Source organism: Lepidochelys olivacea (assembly GCF_965140295.1).
Source record: "Lepidochelys olivacea isolate rLepOli2 genome assembly, chromosome: 1".
Lineage (NCBI taxonomy): Eukaryota > Metazoa > Chordata > Testudines > Cheloniidae > Lepidochelys > Lepidochelys olivacea.
Window position 1 is genome coordinate 336797707 of NC_140411.1, and position 22064 is coordinate 336819770.

A 22064-nucleotide genomic window follows, 5' to 3' on the forward strand; every position below is an offset into this window, starting at 1 on the left:
GAAGACTGAGAATTATTTTGCAGGGCATATATCCTCAGTATACAGTGTAGGTATCTCCTCCACCCATGCCTCTAAGTGCTTCCCGTACCTAATAACCATCATTTCCTTCTTAGTCAAATTTTGTCACTAACAGTTCAAACCAGACTGAGAAGGACCAAGGAAATCTATGGAATCTCAGTGTAGGTGACACTGCTGCAATTCCACCTTCTCAATAACTTTTCTTCAAAAAGGGAGATTCAAGGCCATAAAGCAAATGATGAGATATCGCCATCCAAATAGTTTGAGTTTAAGTAGAGCTTGCTTACGTGTTGCTGGCAGCTTGCCCTATTCAAGTGAAGGGGCAACTCAGTCACAATGAGCCCAAAATATCTATGCTTACTTTAACCAACCATGAAGGACACAGGTGGTTGGTTACAACTCCCTAAGAACATCCAAAACCACTGGAACTGAAAGTAGACGAAAACCAACCAGAAGAGATGACACATTCCTTCCCTTCCGCTTGAACACACTTCCTACAGAAGTCATCAGACTGGCCCAGATCTCACTGAATGTATTTGCTAGTTAAGTTGACAGTGCCTCATGAAGAGAAACATTCCACTCAGTTAACCAAGCTAAGAGAGTCTTGATTTATCAGTCTGCTGACAACTCAGAACAGTACAGCTGGTTTGGATTTCGTAAGATGTCAGGGGGCTTTGTGGAGCAACTCAGTGAAAAAAAGCTTAAGAACATGGCAGAAATGGGGATGATTACTTCAAAGATGGTTTAGATTAGTTAGAGATGGAAGAGGTGTCTAAACACAAATCCATCACACTGTGTGCACTTACTACAGAATACTGTCCTCAAAAACAAAAGGCATGCTAAATTGATACATAAGCTACAACAGAGCCAATTTGGAGGTACAAACTCTGGCAACCATATAACATGTTTTCAAGGGGGCTTTAGGGGATGGCAGCCACATATTTATCTGTTGTGTCAAATATAGTAACCTCAGGACAACAACTCAGCATAACACAAACAATAAGGCAATAAATAAAATAGTAATACCTTGGAAATTATTAATACAAATTATAGTTGCATCTGCACTGTTTCCAAAAACTGGCAGAATTCCTTCAAATAAACATGTACCTTTTTATTTTTTTTTAAAGATTCTATGATGGCAGTAATTTGAGGAAATCTGCTAATTGATTACATTCATCTGAGGTGAAACACATCTATCACATTGCCTTTTTTCGCTTGGAAAGCCAGAACAGGGAATCTCCAAAGATTAAAGCAGTATAATGAAAACGATCATTGTAAAACAAGTTTCAGAGTAACAGCCGTGTTAGTCTGTATTCTCAAAAAGAAAAGGAGTACTTGTGGCACCTTAGAGACTAACCAATTTATTTGAGCATGAGCTTTCATGAGCTACAGCTCACTTCATCGGATGCATACTGTGGAAACTGCAGAAGACATTATATACACAGAGACCATGAAACAATACCTCCTCCCACCCCATTCTCCTGCTGGTAATAGCTTATCTAAAGTGATCATCAAGTTGGGCCATTTCCAGCACAAACCTGGATTTGTGCTGGAAATGGCCCAACTTGATGATCACTTTACGTAAGCTATTACTAGCAGGAGAGTGGGGTGGGAGGAGGTATTGTTTCATGGTCTCTGTGTATATAATGTCTTCTGCAGTTTCCACAGTATGCATCCGATGAAGTGAGCTGTAGCTCACGAAAGCTAATGCTCAAATAAATTGGTTAGTCTCTAAGGTGCCACAAGTACTCCTTTTCTTATTGTAAAACAAGACAGTCATAGTCTGGGGTATTTACATGTGGTATGTATGCAACATACTAAGCCAATAAAATCATAATGTATGTTTTTGTTATATAGGGTAAAATTCTTTCCTGGTGTAAATGAGCACAACTCAGCTGAAGGCAGTGGAACTGTGATCAGTTACACAGACAGAGAATTTTGTCCTAAATAATATGTATAATATAATTATAGGTCCCAATCCTGCAAACACACACACAGGAGTAACCTTACTCACGAGTAGTCTCTATGATCTCAGTTGTGTGTGTTTGCAAGGCTGAACCTTTAGTATGTACTGTACAACACCATGACATACAAAGCGTTATGTAAGTGCTAGAGTACATAATGGTATTATAATCTCTTCTGCAGTGGAGATTTCAATTAACTCAATTCCCCTTACAAGAGAGGACATATACCCAATTTTTGTAGCAGTGATCTTGGCAGGTTAAAAGAAAACATCCTTTTATCCAATAACTGAAATTTAAAATAAGTACCTTCATGCTTTCTCCCACGCAGTCCTTCATGCTTCAGAGGAGCGCGCCTTAAATATTCACAAAACTAACACAATATCCTCTTTCAAATCCCTCCTTAAAACTCTCCTTTGCCTTTATGCCTACAAAAAACTTGGCAGGTAGGGGAGCTGGTATGCTGAGACCCTTGCCTATCATTCTGGCCAATATTGTCTCATTGTTTCCTTGTGTTCCTGTCAGCCTTTCTGTATCCATCTGTTGTCTCTTGTCTTTGGCTATAAGTCCTTGTGGCAGGAACTATCTTTTTGTTCTGGGGTACTGGGCCATGATGGGCACAATGATAATACAAGCAATAATAATAGGGTTAAAAATAACTATATTAAACGTTCTCCTGAAAACGCCATTCTGTCTCAGATGGTGCATTAATTAGCCTATTCACCATATGAATAAACACCAAAGCTGTTGCACAAAACAAATACCTGTCAGGAAAATGTGCTTGTTTAATAATAAAAAAAAAAAGGCTGAAAGAAGTATCAGCCACCACATGCTAGAGTGAGACTGCTTAACAACACTGTACCTTGGAGACCAATCATGCATCAGTGAAGTCAATGACAGGTTTGCCGCTGACAATGTCAGCAGGGCACAGCCCCATCTGTATGAATACAAGTAAGAGGCCTGTGTAATACAATACTTCTATGTTGATCTGTGAGCCACTAAGCCCATGCATAATATTGTGTCTTACCCACAGCATGGGTGAGACGTGGAATGTGTTTTAAACTGCTGCATACCTAGGGCCTGATTTTGCTCCCATTGAAGTCAATCAGGCCGCTTCAGAGGCACGTTAGTTGTTCATAATACAGAGGTTCTTAACTCATTTCTCATGGGGTGCAGTGGGGCTTGCCGACCTAAAATGTGCTCCAATGGCTCTGACCTGGAATTAAACCGATACGCCATTACTGTAAAACTGAGTGTTACATCTTTTTCAGGATGACCCCATACTTAGTTATAATTCACAAACCATCAGAATGGCATTACATGTGAATGGTGATAATACACTGCTGAATTCCCCACAACCATCTTATAGCATGCACTTTCTGGGTATGCTACCATGGGAGTTCAATTACTTTGTCTGAAACAGGCTGATCTGTGCTTTAGAAATGTGTACAGTCAGATAGATTAGTCACTCTTTCCACCCCACTGTAATACATTCCTATCCATATTAATTCTGATTTTCTCCCTTCATTCTTTCTCCGGTGGATAGTTTCTCTGTATCATAGTGATTTTTCCCCAGCTTTCTACCCAAAATAACAGAGATTTATGACTGTCTTCAACATTGACCAATATCAGTGTATTGCAAGACTGTTACCACTATGGTTCAGAAAGTCTTTTTTGTTGTTGTTGTTGTTCTAACTCAGGGGTTCTCAAATGTCATCGCACAACAAAAATTCTTCTGACAACAAAAATAACTACACAACCCCAGGACGGGGGACTGAGGCCTGAGCCCGCCCAAGCCCTGTCACCCAGGGTGGAAGGGCCAAAACCAAAGCCTGAGCCCCACCATCTGGGGGGGGAGGGGAAGGGCCAAAAACTAAGAGCTTCAGCCCCAGGTAGATGGCCTGTAACCTGAGCCTCCCCACCCAGGTCTGAAGCCCTTGGGTTTCAGCTTCTACCCCAGATAGTGGGATTGTCACCCATTTGGGGGTCCATGCCCACAGTTTGAGAACCCCTGTTGTAACTGAATAAACTATGTGGACCAGAACCTCAATTGGTATAAATCATGTTAGATCCATTGATTTCAATGGAGTTACACCAACTGAAGCCAGGCGAGGGTCTGGTCCTAGAGAATTAGTGTATTTAAGAACACAAATATCACAAATGCAGAATTACTTTCCTTGCCTGTAATTCTGAGTTATCTTAATATGGCTGGCTACCACATTTTGGACAGAAATAATCATTCATGGCCATGTTGGTCCAATCCAGTTGAATGGAAGCAGAATTCCTTTTTACAGTAATAAATGAATCTGAAGGCTTCTATTTGCTAACGTGTTATCTGATCTGACTACACTCTCTCCCCAGGCAAACACTTCCAAGGACAGCCAGATACAAAAACAGATCAAATTGCCACAATCTGGACCTGAAGAAACAAAAATATAACCATTGCGTATGTAACTCCCCTCCTCAGAGGTCACCTGCTGACCAATTATTTGAGCATGGTCAAATATTGTCAAATATTCCACTATGAATGCCCTGATGTAGGCTGTGGTGTACCATTTTGATTCCACCTGTTACCAAGTCTATTTAAATGTCTTGATCACTCACTTTAATATATGCTAATGCCACCTGTTGGGGAAAAGAAGAACTTTTCGAAAACTGAGCATCTTGATTGGCTGGAATATTCTAGAACAATGTCTGTATGTGGTATATATGTATTTGTTTTCCAGACCATCAGTGTGCATGGCAGTTTACAAGGCACATTAACAAGTTAAAAGGGATGGTCCTTGCCCTGAAGAGCTTACAAGGCAAACATACAGAAATTAATTCAGAAGGGAGTGGGGACAGGAAAGGGGGGCTTGTAGTCATTAAACCTCCTCCCACAACACAAAGAGAAAAGATGCACAACCATTGAACAGATTGAAGAGTTAGCCTGCTGCCTACGTAACATAAGTGCATGTAAAAATGTTACTGTTTTTCTTTTCTTTTGTAACTGTTCAGTGTTAAATGACATTCATATTTGAATGCCAACCTACCATTGCTAATTAAAATAACACAGTTAAGTAACTTGTCTTTTTTGTAATTAGGCATAAGTATCTAAGGCTAAGCCTATTGGAAACCAGTCAAATGCCCAACTGTACCTAATTCTTCCTCTTAGCTAAGCACATTCTCTTTTTGTGTGCTAGGTGTTACAGAAGGATCTAAATAGAACCATGTCTTCTCAAATGTTACAACACAACTGCCTACTGTGATGTTTCGTGCCTCTTCTTCTGAAGCCAGTGCCAGTGACAGGACATAGGATTAGATGGCTAGAACTGTGCAGACCAGATCCAGGAGGATCATCTGTAAATACTGTACAGGGATTTTTATTCTAGAGAGAAAAGTGGGCTGAAATCAAGAAGTCAGAGTTGGCAAGCAGCATACATCCCTGAAGGCTTTCTTCAAGGGGACTAGGCTCAATAGCTAGGACTAGAAATGTAAGGGAGACTCTCCACTTTCTTTCTTTATTTATTTATTTCTAAAAAATAAGTTTCTAACCATTTCCTTTGCAAAGATACCCTTGAAAAGGTAACCAAAGCAAAACCCCACTTTAGAGCTGAAAGCCTATTACTAATTTTTCCTAAGGTCGCAGTTATTCAAAGTCCCCTCACAGCCCTTTGGGTTCCAGATAAAAACGAACCTTAGCCACTGGTTTTTGAGAAGACCCCGGATCAGTTCACAGCTATAGGGAGCAGTTATATTTTTCCTGATATCCAGCCGAATGTTCCATACCTTACTCTCATTATTCAGAGTATTCGCTCCCTATGGAGCTCTGCATGTAGCTTCCACTAGCTAAGCACACAGAAAGGAAACAAATCAGAATAGACATTGCGAGAGAGTCTCCATGAGCACATTGAATAATGTTCCCAAATTGTTAAACGCTAGTGAAACACTGAACTTGATATCATTGTTATTGTTTTATCATTCTTTTCAAATCAGAACTTCATGCTTTCATCCTCCATGAACTAGTTCTCTAAACTTAAGATATACACAATGATCTAACAGAAAGGCATTAGAAAAATGTTAAAGTAAACAAAATAAATAAAATAATCATCATAATGAATTGGGCTTACATCTGTTTGTGATTATTATTTATTAATGCCTTTTGGGGAAAACTATATAGAATCCTTATAACACACATCAATTTAACTGCTTTAACTTTGGCCCAAAATTCACGGTACTGTTAAGTTTATCCAACAAGGATCCTCTTATTTGAGGCTCAGTGTCAAGTAAGACTAAGCTTTCAAAAGAGGCTGACTGAAGCTATCACACAAGAGGATCAGAGGCATACTTCTGCCACAAGAGAAAGCACTCTGAACAGCAGTGCGCAATTCTGTCAACAGATTGTCACTCAGTGGATTATAGCATCAGACTCAGTCACAGATTCCCCTTTCAGATAAACACTTTGTCACAATCCTGACCTTGCCAGATAAGGCCCATTTAGCAGAGTTCAAGTCTCACCAGGTAAGACCCGAAGAAGTTATGATTCACCTCTTCTCATTCTCATCATAGAGCTCTATTTGTTACCAGCCACAGTTATTTACCCAGCGATTGTTCAGACTTTACTGGAGGTGGAGGAAATGCACACAAAAACAAACATGCACTTGCTAAACTAAAAAGTTTCAGCAAGTACCCCCACAGCATAGGTGCAAATCACTATTTCTGAGACCTCCTTATGGGCATAGTCCAAAAAGGAATGGAAAGTGACACTGGCAGGCATATTCTGCTCCAACTAGCAAAGTGTTTAAAATCAAGAAAAACGGGCAATTCTGGATCAGACTAGGCTAATTTATGTGGAATTTTTGTCTCTTAAATGTTAGAATATCAGAGAATATCGGGGTTGGAAAGGACCTCAGGAGGTCATCTAATCCAAATCTCCACTCAAAGCAGGACCAATCCCCAGCTAAATCATCTCAGCCAGGGCTTTGTCAAGCCTGACTTTAAAAACCTCTAAGGAAGGAGATTCCACCACCACCCTAGTTAACCCATTCAAGTGCTTCACCACCATCCTAGTAAAAAAGTTTTTCCTAATATCCAACCTAAACTTTCCCCACTGCAACTTGAGACCATTACTCCTTGTTCTGTCATCTGCCACCACTGAAAACCACTGAGAACAGTCTAGATCCATCCTCTTTGGAACCCCCTTTCAGGTAGTTGAAAGCAGCTATCAAATCCCCCCTCACTCTTCTCTTCTCCAGACTCAATAATCCCAGTTCCCTCAGCCTCTCCTCATAAATCACGTTCTCCAGTTCCCTTTAATATTCAATCCAAAGAAGAAATGAAATATTTGTAATCTTAAGGGTCTGACATAAGGCTACAAAATAAAAAGATAACTAGTCCTGAAGTTAAGTTCTTAAGGTTGTTTCAAAATTATTATTCTGTGTTGTTTAAAAAAATGCCCTTAGTTTCTTCCCAGTGGTAGAATTACAATAAGAGCACACACCAAGTTCCTCACAAATAATAAGGACCAGATTTAGACACCTTTATTCACACTCAGTGCTACTAGGTTTAAGGCCCTACTGTGCCAGGTATTGTACAAACAGATAATAAGAGTCAGTCCCTGCCCCCAAAAGCTTACAGCCTAAACAAAGGGTGGGAGAGACAACACAAACACAAAGTGATGTGCACAGGCCACTGGTAGACTCAGGAACAGAAATGAAGTCTCTTGAGGCCCAGTCCAGTGCCGTATCTAATGAAACACACTGCCTCTCACAGAGTAGCTGCAATGTAAACAGTGGAACTGCTGATGAAGAAGTTACTCTTCAGCACGCAGACGGTTGGAGGAGTCAGGCCCAAAGGAAAGTGAAAGTGAAAACTGGAAAAGAAAGACAGGGCATGCAAGTGTGGGCTAGATTCACACCCCAGCTTGCTGCAAACTAATTGTTCATGTAGACAAGTCCTTCCTCAAACTGGTTTTAGAAAAAGTGATTCTTAGGCTAAAACCCCATCTGATTCTTACTGCCATATAATTCATTTATTTTCAAGGATCTGTTGACAGATCTTTAAACAAAACAAAGCTGTCAGGTGCCACAATGAAAACAAATACCGTTCTGCAGACCCTTAATCAAACAATGTGTTTCTAAACCAGAGTTCTACCTACTTCTGTATACTCGTTCTGAGTCCTCATTCCACTATTTGACGTGGGCCCCGTTTCTAAAAAGCTCCATGTGTCAGACTAGAGGAGACAACATTCTTATAGGCTGTATCGCTCCATGGCCGCTCCAGCCACATCCCCAAGCTTATGACCCAATCCTGCTCCCACTTATCTAATGGCAAAGCTACCTTCAGTCCTCCTGTTTCAGGTCCAAAGTGACACATGATGCCTGAGACAGGGTGGTCTAATTCTTTTATTAAGCTAACCCTGGGATAGCAGTATTTTATTTTTTATTTTTTGTAATTTGCCATGGCTCGTGAAGACAAGGGTCTCATGGAATTTTTTATGTCAGAGAACAGGCTTTTTGCCATCTGTATGTTTGTTTTGTTTTAACTAACCATGAGAGGGGAGCTTCTGTAGCTTCATTTTTCTCCCCTACTCCAAAGCCCCTGCGGATGTTTCTGTTTAATTTCATGGTTTCACTCCTGCTTTGGGAAACCTTTTTCCTGGTGTGTGTGAGAGTGACCCTTCCTTAGAGGTTTTTAAGGTTAGGCTTGACAAAGCCCTGGCTGGGATGACTAGTTGGGGATTGGTCCTGCTTTGGGCAGGGGGTTGGACTAGATGACCTCCTGAGGTCCCTTCCAACCCTAATATTCTCTGATTCTATGACTCTATGATATGAATGGAGGATAATCACTACTGCCTACTTCATTCTGCCCTTGCTGGATTATTCTATTCTTCCAGTTCTTCCTCAGAACAAAGAAAGGAACATCTTTTTCTTTCCCTTACTATAAAGGACATTTTTTGTCTCTGGGGAAACCGAGGTCTCTGTTTTCTTAGGTCCAGCTACAAGCTGTGATGGGATATACAAACCCCACGCTGGGATGGAAGGAGTTAAAAGACTATACTGGGCCCAGCTAGCCCTGCCCCTCCAACTCTGCAGGGCATGGTCCAAATGGAGACAGAGTTGAAAAGGGAGCGACCCAGCTCAGAACAGGGAGACTGGGGAGGAGTGCAGACCTACCTTTTGCAGGAGCCTGCAAAAGGAGTCAGAAACGCCTCCCAGAGACTCAAAGGACTGTGTGCTGAGCCCGGTTGGGACTGACGGTTTGGTTTCCCTTTTCTATTTTCTTTCTCCTTACCTGGACTGGAAACGGAGAGAGCAGAGTTAAGAAGCAACCCAGGGACAGTAACACAGAGTGTCCACAACTCTCCTCAGGGTTCTGTGCTGCTGACCCTCCTAGGGTCCTGGGTTGGAGCCCGGTAGAGTGGGTGAGCTGAGGCTCCCCTACTACCCTCCACCAGCTGAGTGAACACTAACCACTAGGACACCCAGCCCACCAAGGACCCTACCACACAAGCTCTTTGGACTATTGCATAACTGAGGCCATTTGTCCAGCTTCCTGCTTACCCAGGATTTTGAAACCAGGGAATCCAAGGCAAAACATGGGGCATGAATTTAGCAGGCCTAAGCAGCTACAACTCCAGCTGAAGTCAATTGGCGCTCCTGGGGTTCAGTATCTCTGAAAATCAACCCCTAGGACAACAACAGAGTTAAGACAATGGAGCACAACTGACATCCAGGGAGGAGACTAGTATCTTCTTCTTACATATTAAAACCTTAGGTTTGTTTTTTTGAAAAAAAACTATACAGGCCATGGCCATGTACAAGCCAGAGCAAAGGCAGGAGGAGAGTTACACGAGCTCAGAAAAGCTTTCCTCTCTCCATCCCAGTCCATATGAAAAGAGATCACTCACCCCCAATTTAGACACTTCCTGAAACAGCTGCTATGGGCCCAGCTGGTGTTGGACTCCACAGGATCACACAGGTGCAGCAGTATGCAGCCGCAATATGAGATTTTTGTTTCCTGGATGCATGCTTTGTGTTTGAAGACCTCATTCTAACCTAACAGACATGATCCAGCTCCCGCTGAAGTCAACGGAAAGACTTTGCTTATGTTCAAGAACTCTTTTTTATTAATGTAATTTGTGATGTGAAATAAAAAGCACCCCGGAGGCTATTACATTTCATTTCAGCAGCAGCTCCCTGGAGTCTAGATAGCCTTGGCCATGACTAGTGCAAGCTGAAATCTACATTGTGTGCTGTAGATAAAAACTCTACTAGAGACAGCAACTTGCCGTTCTTAAATTAGAGCACTATAAAATCACTGTTCAGTAGCACTCCCTGTAGAATAGCTGGGAATGTCATCTCTACAACCCAACAGTTTGTGTGTACAATCTACAGTACAAAAGTCACTCCCAAGCTTAGGTCTCCTCTTTAGGAGCAAACTGTGCTTTCACCTCATCTATAACTGGCAATGTGTGCAATGTTTCTATATAGATTACGGAGAGAAAGAGAAATATGCTGCAGATAACCTATAACCATGGTAAAGCTGTTTGTCTGAATGGTCTTCCTGGCAAGCATGGAAGTTAATGCACTGCCAGTTAAGAGATTCTCCTAAATTCACTGACTTGTAACAGTGGCAGCTGTGAGAGACCAGTCAAAGGTATTGGACTTAGTCTGTATGTGGGAGGATGTCCAAGCCACTGCTTTCCATTCACCTTCTGGAATTCAACTGGAAGAGTCCCAATAGCTCGCACCTTGGGGAAATGGAGGCGAAAAGAATTAAAGACACACAAGTGACACATGAGGCTCCAGCTCTGCAAAAGCTCTAAGTTTAAAGAGGTACAAGAATGTTGCTGCTAAACTAAGAATGTCCACAAAACTGTGAATTTGCCAAGAGTACTTCACTCAGTGCTAATGCAAAACACTGTCGGCATTTCATCAAATCATGTGCATCTGCTAAAATATAAGCAATTATCTACAAAAAGGAAAGACCTATAAGTGGGCAAGTCACCTAATCTCTGTGCCTTGGTTCCCTATCTGTAACATGCGGATAATAATGCTTCCTTCTCCCACCTAGGCCTGTTGTCTATTTAGAATGAAAACTTTTCAGAGAAGATTCTGTCTCTCACTCTGTATACTCTGTGTCTGTGCAACGGGGCCTTGATGTTGGATGGGGTCTCTAGGCACTATTGTAACACAAGTGATCATCATCAGCATCATCTTTTCTGTTGTGCACTGCCCCTCCACGCCTCAGAATGTGTGTGCGTGTCACAGAGATAAATTGTATTATTTAATCTGAGCATACTGGAGCTGCATGAACAATCAATGCTGTATAGATAGAAAGGAAGCTGCTGCAAACTCCAGTGTAATAGTTGCACAGACATGGCAAATGCTTTTCAGTTGTTCAGAGGTATTACTTCATTTTATATATTTATGAACTTTTTGCTCTTGGAAAAACCTCCAAAACAAACCCGACAAAGCCTGGTCATCATCACATAAGACACATTCTGCCCACACTTGTCACTCACCTGTGCAGTAAATACAGATTGCTCACACACACAGAATTCTTACGTTGTCTTAGGTTTCTATCTCTAAGAGCTGGCAATTGCATGAACCAGACATCTGACAACAGTATAGTTTACTGTTAAAACAGAGCGTGGGCCTCAAGAACTATATGGATGTTACACTGGTCATATATGATTTGTATTGGGGCAGTGCCTTGAGGCCCCAAACAAGGATCAGGGCCCCATTGTGCTAGGCCCTGTACACAGATGTAACAAGACAGTCGGTGCCTCTAAGAGATTACAATTTAAAAATATGAGAAAAGACTCCAGGTGGATAAAAACAGTCGGTGGAGCAAAGGTGAGATGGTTATGAATGGTGTTATGAATAGTGTAATAAGCTGCAGACACAGCACACCAGCTGTCTAGCTATATACAGTATATTCAATTTTGTGTTCCTATTACTATAATCCTTGTCTTCCCTTTGCCCTCTCCACCTGTCATGTTCTGTCCCTGGACAGAGCCTGATCCTGAAAACACAGGTACATGAGTAGCTTTGCATTGACTTATTATTCATTATTTGTGTTACCGTAGTGCCTAGGAAACCTGGACCTCACTGTGTTTGCATAACTGGCCCTTGGGTTGTAAACTCTCAGAGGTAGGACTGCCTTCTATGTTTATACAGCTCCAAGCAGAATGGGGGCCTGATCCTAGTTTGGGCTTCAGGACACTACAAATAATAAAGCAGTATCCAAATTACTTTTACGAGACCACTTGGGGTATGTTATTTATGACTCTCTTCCTAACCAGGTCTCTTAAAAACATATTTCCCACATCTGAATTCAATGCATCTTTGTATTCTGACACTACAGAGCTTAAAACTAATCTGATGGCACATGTTTAATGTCTCTCAGTAACAGTTAATAACAACAGCACAATACTTTGGAATTGTACAGCATTAAAAACACATTGTACAAATATTCACAGAATGTTGGGGTATACACTGTGGTTTTTGATGTTTTCTGCAATGCACTAGGACATAGTAAAGTTGCTTTACAACTGCGATATCAGACACCCCACTCCAGATCCAGCCCACTTGACATATTTATGTGGCTGGCATCAGTCATTTTTGCAGAAACGAAGACACTGATTCTGCAACCTGTGCCATGCAAGCCGTGCCACTAAGCCAGCACAGGGCGCCACTGAGATCAATGGGGCTCCGTGAGAGTTGCAGGGATAATCCAGAGTGGAGCAATTTCTGGGACTGGTGCTTCAGCTTTAATAAATAAAAAAAATTATGTTCCCAGCCTTCATGGTTGTGAAGATAACCTTCAAACTGAGTGCACTGACAGATTTTAATTAACAGGTTTTTAAACATCACTTAGCACCTGGGGTGGACAAAGACAATAAAGGGTTTAAAAATGCGTTAGCTGGGCATGGTTAACCCTGCCTGAAACTTGCACACCAGCTTGGACATCCCCTAGAAGGAAGGGAGCAAAACTGGTGACAGAAGACAGTGGGAGGAGAAGAATGCTAATGGATGGGAAAAAACTCTCTCATTTTCATGAGCTATCACTTGCCTTACAGTCAAGAGGAGGGACTAAAAAATGTCTTCCTGCAGCAGTGGCAACCAAACCACGGAAAAATCATAGTCCACGGAAATATTTTGTAAAACACCAAATGTGTGTCATCCATTTAGCTCACTGATATCAAGCCCCATTTAGGAATTGTCTAAATGGATGGTACCAACAGGACATCTCAACTCAAGGATAGCCTCCCTATACTACTGTGTGTATAAGTGTGGATCCCTCTTCCCCTTGACAGTAATGCTGAGAGTTACCTCACATCTATGATTGCTGTCACTGGTCTGCTGTGCTGTGTGGATAAGATGAATAAGGGTTGCACGATGGTGACTTAGTGCCATGGCAGTTGGTATAGAGAGATGAGGAATGTGATCTCTCCTTAAAAAAAAAACAAACCTAAACATTTTTCAAAAAGGTGTTTCCACCATTTCTCTGAACTCAGAAATTAAATCCCTGTGTCTCTATATCGATGGAGTCCTGGTTCTCCACTGCCTCTTGGCTAGGAGCACAGCCAGTTGAAGGAAAAGGGGGATGGGGGACTGAGCAGTGAAGGGATTCCCTCTATGTGTGCAGAGCCAGTGAAGTGAGTGAGCTCAAAATGCTGGGAGGGATGCAGAGCCAGCTGTGTGGGGATGAGCTCCATAGAGGTAAGGGTGGTAGCTACCATGATACTAGAGACAAAACATTAAAGCAGGCCATTACTTCAAAGGCTACAGACCAGAACAGTAAATGGGACAGGAAGAGAGGGTGTTGTCCAGCAGTGTAGAGTATAACAAGTGAGAAATTAGTGACTGAGTCACACCTATGTCTTTAGCTGGATGGGCCAATAAAACCCATCTCCCTTTGAAATGTAGAATCCTGGACTCATGTGGAGTAGAAGGGCCTCTGGTGGGTTATTCCACTCTGTCTCCTGTATCGTAATTGCTAAACCTTGCTTCAAAGGGCCCCATCCTACCGCTGCTCTGCACATGGACCTCCCAGCAGCCATGTTGGGAGCTCCAAGCATTTTCAAAGCTCTCCTCTGAACAGTTCAGTTTTTTCCCTTGTCTTTTTTTTTAATGCATGTTGCCCATAACTGAGTAGAGTGTTTCAGTTGGCCTACCAATTGCCATGTAGGGAGCTGCCACCTATGGGCAAGTATTGGTTTCCAATTTGACCATCAGATAATTTTATAGAGCAATTACCAATCTTATCAAAGCAATTAGGGCCAAATATTCAGAAGACCTCACTTCCCATTTAAACACGTAGGCCCCAATCCTCAAAGGTATTTAGGCTCCTAACTTTCACTAAAATCAGAGGGACTAAGGTGCCTAAATACCTATGAGGATCTGGACCTTAATGGCTACAATAGTTGTTTCTTCTACTTTCTTCCCACGCAAAAAAATTCTTACAATATATAGGTATATAATGACTGTATTAGAGAAGCTAGCAATGGAAATGACCTATCATCTAATTAAACTTTCCTGCCAGTTCAAGATGTTCCCTAATAAAATAACTGCTGTTCTTGGCCAGTTTAGTTTCAAAAACCCCAGGTGATGAAGTTTCCACCACTTCCCATGGGAGACTATTCCACAGGAGAACAAATCTGTCAGGCAGATTTTGTCATATATTCAGTCTAAATCATCCCTTTCTTAATTTCATCCCACTATTCTTAGTTACTCTGCCTTTTATCTGTTTAAGATAATTATATGTCTCTCTATAGTGGTGGGATCACCCGCTCCTGCCTGAAAGGGCTTAAAACAGCCCTGGGAGAGGGCTGGGGCAGGGGAAAAGCTGGGCTGATTGGGAGGCAGCCTCAGCTGTGACCACACCCCAAACAGACCCAGTTGGCCCTATAAAAGCCAGTGATGCCAGGAGCTGGACACACACACGAGAGGGGCCTGGCTGCTGGGGAGTGTACCTAAGGTGAAGCAGGGCTGGGGGAAGGCCAAAAAGGGTACTGGGGATGCAAGGGGCAGGCAGAGGCAGCAGGTCCAACCCCCCTTGCCTATGATGAGTGGAGCTTACACTGCAGTTGGCCCCAGGGAACAGGGGCCAGGTGATGACCATAGACTGAGGTGGGGGTAGAGGGTTGGGGGTTCCCTGGGGAGGAGAGACCCAGATCTGTGTGGGGTACTGCAGGTGGCAGCACCCCAGTGTAAAAGGGGGTACTGGGGTCCGGGGTACTGGCCTGCAGAGGGAGCTCTGGAGGCTGGAATGCTAATTCCCTGGATGACCAGCAGGAGGTGCCGCAGGGGTGAGTCTCACACTACTACACTCCCATTACCATAGTATTTGGGAACCTCACAATCTTCCATAGTATTTATCCTCACAATACCCATGTATGGTAAGTTAAGTGCAATTATGTCCATTTTACAGATGGGAAACTGAGGCACAGAGAGGCAAAGGCAGGATACCCAATGGGATTTAGGTGCTACTGTGATCCACAAAAACCCTGCTCAGCTGCCACCTAATCCGATAGGTGCCAAGTGAGCTTAGGCACCTAAGGTTTCACTGCAAAAATTCCTTAGGCTCCTACTTGTCTGCCTATAGCAGGGGTGGGCAAACTATGGCCCGGGGGCTGCATTCTGCCCTTCAGACGTTTTAATCTGGCCCTCAAGCTTCGCTGGGTAGCAGGGTCCAGGGCTTACCCCGTTCCGTGCTGTGGCTCCTCGCGGCTCCCGGAAGCAGCAGCATGTCCCCCTGCCGGATCCTACATGTAGGGGCAGCCAGTGGGCTCCACATGCTGGCCCCACCCCAAGCACCACCTCTGCAGCTCCCATTGGCCGGGAACTGCAGCCAATGGGAGCTGCCTGGCCACGCCTCTGTGTAGGAGCCGGGGAGGGGGGGACATGCCACTGCTTCCAGGAGCTGCTTGAGGTAACTGTAACCTGGAGCCTGACCTCCTCCCACGCCCCAACCCTGATCCCCCTCACAGCTGAGTGCCCTGACCTTTGGACTCTTCTGATATGGGTCACTCTCAATATCTTACATTGAAGCTGTTCCATTTTGTATTAAATAATTGGGCCAGCGAACGTAACAATGGATCTATAGTACAGTGGTGAGTGCACTCCTCTGAAAGGTGGGTAACAACTGTTCAAATCCCTTCCCATCAGGCAGAGGGGGACAAAAGGTCACAAGGGAGTGTTCTTGTCCTTCTCCCCTGCTGTTCTGTACTTGGAGCTTGGCAGATGCCTAAGCCAATCTCGCAAAAACGGCTGAGGCACCTGACTCCAGAAGAGGGATTCCCGGTTGTGGATTGCACAGCCCAGACTTAGGCAACTCGCTCCACGAGAAGGGCAGGTTTTATCTTCTGGGACTAAGATGCCCCAAAATATCGTCCTAATACAATGAAACCCTGGTCTCAGTGGGAGCTTTTAGATACTTCTGTAATACAAATTAAAAATAGGGACTGATCCAATACCCATTAAAGTCAATAGAAATATTCTCTTTACTTCAGTGAGCGCTGTATCACACCTATAACGTAACTTTCTTCTAAAACATTTTATACCACAATGTATGAATGGACCGTATATATATATATAATATATATATCATACAAACACATTATATATAAAGCCATAGACCTATTGGTTCACAGCAGGCTTCCATATCAGCAGTTTTCCTACTTCTTAGAGTAATTGTGGAGTGCCCTCGGATGTGTGCCCCCAAGGCTCCCAGTGACTTCAGTAGGAGCCATACATGAGCATCCAAGGGCAGAATTCGATGCAAGTAATGACCGATAAGCTGGAAACATTTTATAAATTAGGCTGCATTAGTCCCAGCTCAAATCCTGTTACTGGGCTGCAGCCTGCACACTTTACATACGGTGCAGCAGGAAAAGCAAAGAACTGAGCTGTCCTTGAGACAAAATTATCACCCGTGTGAAACAATGACAGGCTTGCACTATCAAGCTCTGTGAGAAATATGAAGCAACATTGTATCTTTTGCACTACACATTTGCTATTTTCCTTTACTGAGCCAGAAATCTTGATTTTAACCAAAAACAATTCCATCCCTTCCTAGAACCATCACCAAAGCCGATCTATATTTTTTTTTCAAAAACTACATGCACTGTTCCATTTTTTTTTTAATATTCAGTTGGATTAAAGTGCATTTGTAAGCAAGGTGTTTTTTAAATGACTGTAAAAGGTTTTGCACATTTTAAATTCATAGTTTCAAGGGCCCAACAGATCATCTGATCTGACCTCCTGTGTAAAATAGACCATAGAATTTCAATTTTACCCAGTTATCCCTGTATAGAGCCAAATAACTTGTGCTGGGTAAAGCATATTTTCCAGAACGGCACCCACCCTTGGTTTCAAAACATCAAGAGATGGAGAATCCACCATCTTCCTTGGAAAAAGTGACTTGTCCAGGGACATGCAGCGGATTAATGTTTCCCAAGTCCCCGTCCAGTGACCTATCCACTGGCTTGCATTGCCTTCCACCATTTTTTTTGAATGAGGGGAAAAAACCTATAGCAAAAAATGAGTTTTGCTGAATAAGCAGTGTTCACAGCCAGAAAACAGCACTTGTCCAAGGCAATGCAAAGAACACAGGAGCTGACCTAGTAGATCAGACCAATGGTCCATCTGATTCAGTATCAGAATAAGGTATTCATGTGGACCTAGGGCTCACTGCAGGATCATGGCCCAAATGCCTATATATAAACTGTCCCTGCAGCTGACGTACATTAAATCCTCTATCCATTAATGCTCTTTTCCAGTCCCCTCTGCCTCCTCATGAACAAGCCGTCTCTCATTTAGACACACATACACAGCATGAAGGATGAATATAAAGAGAGAGATAGCATAGGTCAAAAGGATTTTTTTCCATGCTTCAGATGTGCCAATTAACATAATAGACAATGGGTATAATACAGTGCCCACTACAAGACCTTGTGGAATCCCTCACTAGATATTACAAAAGGCCATAGTACTCCCGCAGGCATTTATAGTGAGGATGACAGTCCTACTCACACTTAGTGTCACTGTGCCCCAGTTATGCTGGCTTCACATGCTGGTTCTCTGTGCCATTCAATGAAGAGGAATACACTCCTTTACATGGAGATTGAGGCATTTATCTTGTCTCCTTTGTATCGTGTGAATTCTAGACTAGGAGACAAACAATTACAATGAACTGAGCTTCATTTCCAAAATGGGTCCAAAATGCTCTTTTAAAATCTCTTTAGTAGGATTTATCTTAATGCTTTTACTTTAAAAAAAATCTGTTTTCATTACATGTACTGCAGCTTTTCTTCTTAGCAGTAAAAAAGAGAGTATGATACACTTGGATAAAGACAACAATTTAGCCTCCTAGGACATGTCTGCGCTAGAAGAATTACTCCCAATATTTCATCAGTGATCAGCAGCAGTGAGTGCATCTGCACCAGTGACAGCTACGGTGTAAGTGCTAATGCAGACAGACAGGACTCAGGGGCTTTTACCCCGTCTCGAAAGTCTGCCTAGAGCTGAGACTTGTCTGCGCCTGAGCGCTCTCAATGCTAGCAGCTTAGCACTCATGTTGCAAGAGTGTTGAAATATGGGGACTAATTTGGACGCACCCTTAGGGATGCAGCTGGTGTTTTCAGTTTTCATCTGGACCATTATTTGGAGTTAGCTGGGTACAGCAAAACTGTGGCTGCTGATTTACTTATAACCACAAAGGAGAGCTAAATCGTAAAAACAGTGGGAGAGGGAAACTGAGAAGGGTTTGCAAGGGGGAAAGATCTGTTTTACACTGTGGCTTGAAACAAGCTGGGGAACTGGTGCAGCAAAGAGGTGTGGGTGGGCTGTTCCAGGCAAAGCAGAAGAAAAAGTCCTTGTGCCACAGTAGCTAGTATGTGTGGAATAGCCCGAGACAATGAATCGGGGAGTGGAGGACAGAAGAGATTGTATGCCAAATGCGAGTTTACCAGTGGTGTCCAAGCAAATTAAGACAATTTTGATTAGTACCATTTTTCAGTCAGTTGCGTGAATACCATTTATGGTACATTTTGTAATAATAGTGAACAAGCTTTATTTCCTCACTCAACAAAGCATTTATTACAAGTGATCGTTATAGTGGAGCTACTGAACAGAGTAGGGCTTGAGACATTTTCCAGACCTACTATCCAGGAAACTAAGCCTACCAGCCACAGGGTCATGAAAGATAGGGAAAGGCCACCAGCATGTTCCAGGGTCAAGGTTCTAATGCGTAGGATACTGCTCAGAACTTTCCCAAGCATCAGCCAAATGACACTCCCATCATCCTTGCCAGTTTCCCTGATGCCCACAGAATTCTGAATAGCACCGAGAAAATTGACCAGTGTCCTGTCAATTTAATTCTGCTGTTCTGCTGCTGCTTAGGAATGCTACGAGCTGTAGCAAAGACACAGAGCAGTGGGTCTGCAGACTCAGCCTTTCAAATGTAAACCGTTGTGGTGTTGTATTCCTATCTATCTTTGGACACAGGCGTACAAGAAAACACTGGGAGACTTTAAAGTGGGATGATTTTAGAATGGGGGTTCATCTTTTTCCTGCATATCCTTAATTTTGCAGGTTTAAGCAGTCTCCTAACTATGAATTGCCTATTATGGGCTCTGGCCTAGTGATGCAATCCTTCCACAATGTAGAACTCGAGTGGGAGATCACGTTCTGGCTATTATATTGGGTCCTAATTTTCTTTAATGTGGATTTTATTTTTTTTCTCACTGGGACAGCTTTATGAGGTATACATCTCCTTTTTTATAGGTGTAACTACAGGACAGTAACCATGGCCATAACTCCAGCATAAATCAGTGTAGCATAAACAGTATACAGGACACTCAAGAGGCAGACAAAACTGAGCGGTCATAATTACAGGTCTTTTTACAATGACAAGGCATCTAGAAAAGAAGAATCAAAAGTCCCTTAAACCCAGACAATGATAGTGTCTGATTTAAAAGAACAGGTGCTGTAATTCCCCCTTCCCCCCAGTGGTTTGGGACTGAAATTCCAAACGCTTCCCACAATCAGTTCTGCCCTGGAGACCCTTTAATACTTTGTGTTTGTATTGGAAAAAAATAATAATACCTAAAGTTTAAAACAGCTATAATTTTATCAGGATTGAACATCCTTCATATCTTATACCCATGTATAATCTAAGACCCTGGACAAAATAGCCCATGTTGATTCTTTCAAAGGCACCAAGCCTATTTCAAAATCTTTTACCCAAAGTGTCTTCACACTACACACTGAAACTGAAAATCTGAAATTCCTCAGGAACCCTTTAATTAAAGTAATTGGTGTTCTGGACACTTCTCCAGATATAGGGCCAGACACTGGTATAAATCAATGGAACTCCACTTACTTCAATGACACTACTCTGATTTATACCAACTGAGGATCCAGCTTGTGAAGTCCTGAATTCTTTGTGAACATGGCCATGAGATTACTCTAGGTAAGATTGTCACAATCATATTCCCTATCTACAAGCTCTGGCACGTCCTCCAAAGGGGATTTTGTTTTCCTAACATGAATCACATTTATACACCTCAGCTCTTACAAAACTGGACTTCCCACACACGTGTGTGTTGTTGGGATTTGTTTTCTAGTTATTACCTTGATCATTATCAAAATACCTCCCACCACTTTAATGGAGTGCCACACAGGTTTCTTTTGTTAAGATATAACTGAGATAAACTGCAGAATTTCAAGAGCTGCTGACACCTATTGGGAAACTTTGAGAAATACTCATTTTACAATTAATTCCTATTATACATTATTTTCAGAGGGGTGTGTGGGTGAGGAACTAGGGGGGAATTCTTCAGTGATTTTGTTTTATCACTGAAGATTTTTGCATTTGAAGGTTTGTTCCTGACCTATTGATCTTCTTCTGCTTTTTCTTCCCGAATGATACTTTGTGCCGAAATAGCTCCTTCCAACTGAAGATAACTCAAATCTTTAGCAATATTAATGAACTCATCCTCATACGCCCTTGGAGACAGATATAGTAAATATTCTTACGCCCATTTTTAGATGAAGAACTGAGGAATGGAAACACACGTTTTTCCCTACACAGGAAACACCACAAGTTTGTGTTCATAGAATTTGATAGCTTTCCTTTTTAGGGTTTGGCCCCACTGGAAGTGGCAGGGGTTAAATCCTCCAAATCAAAATACGACCTAAGATTCATGTGTTTCTCTGTGGATCCCAGGATCATCCACATAGAGACCCTGTGTCTCTATATCAGTTCCCAGTCTCCCTGCAATAAACCTCCTCATGATAAGATGTAGCCTCTGAAGCTGCATAGCCCACAAAGTTCTTCTGGTAGCCCTCAGAGGCTCCAGGCACAAGCAGACTAATTTAGTATCATTTATTTTAGATATTAGCTCTCATTTGACTTTGTTTTTAATTCTAGTTGCTAAGTGTTCAACATGCATCTTAACTACTGCAATATCCTCCTCTGTCTTTGACACAGACAAATGCAACGTTGCTCTCCCACCATGCCTAGGGTGACCATATTTTCCTAAACTGAAACCAGGACACCCAGCTGATGATCAGTTGGCAAGAGTGAATGGGACAAATGCCCAGTTTTGCCAAAAAAGTTGTGATGAACAGAGCTTAAAAAGGGGACTGTCCTGGCCAAAATGGACTATATGGTCACTCTAGCCATGCTCCAAGTCATTCAAAACATCTGCTGAACATCTTCCAGGCTCATTACTCTAAAGGCTACATCACTCCTATTTTTTGTATCCCTTCACTACCATATCAAATACAAACTGTTTTTTGCCTTTAAGGTCTTTCATGGGTTAACTCTACCTTACCTACCTATTACATGAGAACATAAGAGCTGCCATGGTCCATTTTGCCCAGTATCCTGTCTCTGACAATGGCTCATACCTGAGCTTCAGGAGGAGTATACAGAGCAAGGCAATTATGGAATGATCCACTTTTGTGTTCCACTCCACTACTACCAAGACATCAGTGCCCACCTCCTCTCTGCCAGTGAGGCTAGCCTTCATCAATACTCCAATTATTTCCCCAAACATCTTCATGCTTTCTACCATGTTGCCTCTTAGAA

At 42.5% G+C, this 22064-nt stretch overlaps 1 protein-coding gene across 3 annotated transcripts in view; it reads right to left on the reverse strand.

The window, feature by feature from the left end:
* Positions 1 to 22064, reverse strand: part of SEMA3D (semaphorin 3D) — a 191550-nt gene that overhangs the window by 156078 nt on the left and 13408 nt on the right. Inside the window, exon 2 of one of the 3 annotated variants that reach the window (XM_084617316.1) lies at positions 18002 to 18136. The exons of the other annotated variants lie outside the window; for them this stretch is intronic. The gene's annotated coding sequence lies outside the window, so the exon portion shown is untranslated. The remainder of the gene's footprint in view (positions 1 to 18001; positions 18137 to 22064) is intronic. 3 annotated transcript variants of the gene reach the window in all.